The following is a 3,157-nucleotide window of genomic DNA, read 5'->3' on the forward strand; positions in this document are numbered from 1 at the left end:
GGTTTCACCATCTAAATTGCAATATTGCTGCCAAGAGGTTACCTATCTAGGTCATCTCTTGTCAAAGGAGGGACGGCGATTGACCCCAGAACATATCCAAGCAATTGCCAAATGCCTATTCCATGTACGCAAAAAGAGGTGCGTGCCTTTTTAGGTATTACCTCTTATTATAGACAGTGGATCCCCAATTTTTCCCTTCTGGCGAAACCCTTGTTGGCACTTACTCTTAGAGATACACCGCACCCTCTCCCATGGACTGCGGAATGTCAGAAAAGTTTCACTGATTTACGTACTGCCTTGTGCTCTGCTCCTGTGTTAGGAACTTCAGATTACAGTAAGCCTTTCACACTCTATGTTCATGAGAAAAAAGGTTGCGCATTATCAGTTTTAACGCAACGATTTGGGGACAAGCAACGTCCCTGTGCCTATTTTTCGGCCACGTTAGATCCAGTGGCCAAGGCATTACCTAGCTGTTTGAGGGCTGCAGCGGCAGTTTCCATTCGCCAGTCTGCTGGATTGGTATTAGCTAATACTCTCATTGTCATGGTGCCGCATGCAGTAGACACCCTCCTAAATAGAACAAAGACTCAACACCTCACGAGTGCCCGCCTTTCGGGGTATGAATTGACGCTCTTGGCTAGCCACATACACATTAAGCGATGTAATGCCCTGAACCCGGCAACATTGCTGCAAATTCCAGTAGAAAATGGTACTCAGGAGCAGCATGATTGCTTCCTCCGCACGGAGGAAGAGACAAGAGGCAGAGTTGATTTAAAGGATACTCCACTCCCGGACCCGGATGGGATCCTATGGGTGGACGGTTCTTGTTTTAAGCTTCCCAATGCAATGGTGAAACGACCTCAGCCTATGCAGTCACTACCTTGTACACCGTTGTGGAAACAGCGCGTATTATGCATAATTCAGCTCAGGCAGCTGAATTGATAGCACTGACTAGAGCTTGTGTGTTGGCTGAAAGGAAAAGGGTGAATGTGTATACTGATAGTCAGTATGCGTTTGGAGTGGCCCATAGGTTTGGCCGCCTGTGTAAGGAAAGAGGGTTTCTCACATCCCATGGCACTAAGATACAGCATGGCCAATTGGTAAATGACCTTCTTGAATCGCTCACCTTGCCCACTCAGATAGCGATTGTGAAGTGTAGTGCACATAAGAAGATTACTGATGATGTAGGTCAAGGAAATGCTTTCGCAGACCGGATAGCGAAAGAGACGGCTAGAGACACTACAAGCCGCATGTATGTTGCGGGCTCTGCTAGATGGGTTACACAAGGAGGGATGTGTGAGAATACTGTGGTTAGTGTGAAAACGATCCAGGCAGAAGCCACAGAGAAAGAATTAAGTAAGTGGAAAGAGAGTATAGGAAGATTGGATGTGACAGGGTGCTGGACAGACTTGTCAGAACATCAACGCTGGTTGTTACCAAATGCTTATGTACTCCCAGTAGTTACCATGGCGCATGGTCCAGCCCACATTAGCGCTAAAGGTATATGCAAACTTCTGGCTCCGGTATGGCAGAATGTGGGGATCTCTAAATGTGCAGACAATCTGGTTAAGCATTGTATTATATGCCTGATGCATAACCCGGGGAAGGGAACACCAACACCGGCAGGCCACTTTGCTCCTCCAACGTACCCTTTTGAGGTTTTGCAAATAGATAACATTCACATGGAACGATGTAACAATCTGAAGTATGTTCTTGTTGTGGTATGTGCCTTCTCCCGATGGATAGAGGCCTATCCCCTGAAAGATAATACTGCTCTATCCACGGCAAAAGTCCTTTTGAAGGAGTTTCTGCCGAGATTTGGGTTACCCAGAATTATTTGGAGTGACAAGGGAAGTGAATTTGTGGGTCAGATCATGCAGAAATTATGTACAGGCCTTGGCATTAAATAAAAGTTCCACGCAGCAAACCATCCTCAGTCAGCAGGTTTGGTGGAATGCTATAATGGCACTCTTAAGCTTAAACTCGCGAAAATACAAGCCAGCACGGGTCTTGCTTGGCCTGATGCCTTGCCCTTGGCTCTCTTATCCACCAGAACAACCACCCATTCCCGTATGGGGCTTAGTCCTTATGAGGTTGTGTTTGGACGCCCTGCAAATGTTTGGGAAGTCCCAAGGCCAAAGAAATACTCCGAGATAGAGCATCCATTGTTAATTGACTATTTGCATGATCTCACCACTAAGTTACGTGTCCTTCACCAACAGGTACAAGATACTTTGCCTCAGGCTTCAACGGATCCTGGTCATACCATACGGCCCGGAGATTGGGTCTGCATTAAAAACTTCCAGAGGTCGAAGAACTTGGAACCTCGCTGGAGAGAACCTCGTCAAGTACTTCTAACGACACGTACTGCAGTGAAGGTGGTCGACAAAAAGAACTGGGTACATGGGGTACATTGCAAGAAAGTGCCCCTACCTTTGCCTTATGATCAGTGGGTTCGTAACCCAATTGGCGATTCTGAAAGCGAAAGAATACCAAGATTTGGACTGTTTAGCGATGCACACCTAGACTTTGCCAGATCAGAGAAAGACGACGACGAGGTCCTCCAAGCAGCTATACCACCGGCATTGAAATTGGACACTATTAAACCACATCTCCTTTTCCAAGAACAAACTGTACCTGGTTCCCAGAGGTACGATTTGAGGCCCAGACTGAACAAAATACCTCAATAGTGCCTCATTGACTTTGTCTTTATCCCGATTTCCACATGTTGCAGGGCCGTGATCGTAGTCTCAGAATTGTGACCCAAGGTGTGGCTCTAGGCCTGTGGGACTTGTAGGAAAATAAAAGTACTACAGACAATCACAGCTGAGTGAAGCAACCTCCCGTCACGGGCAACATTTAGAGATGGAAATGACTTCAAAAGGGAATGGACAAAATACAAACAATGAGCATAAAGCATTGTAAATTATTGCATAATCGTTTTGTAGTGGCTTTAATAATATTGATTTTAATGTGTATTATATTGTCTTGCATAGGATGGGGACTACATGTAATTTTTACGCAGCCTATTCCCAAAGTTACCGTTGAAATGCATACACATGTCGCTCTACCCCCTCATGCTGAGTCGAGAAGGAGTGAATTCCGTAACAACACATTTGTTTCTATGCTACACCAACATCAATTGGCTACTAATGCG

This window comes from Triturus cristatus, chromosome 4_1 (assembly GCF_964204655.1).
Source record: "Triturus cristatus chromosome 4_1, aTriCri1.1, whole genome shotgun sequence".
Lineage (NCBI taxonomy): Eukaryota > Metazoa > Chordata > Amphibia > Caudata > Salamandridae > Triturus > Triturus cristatus.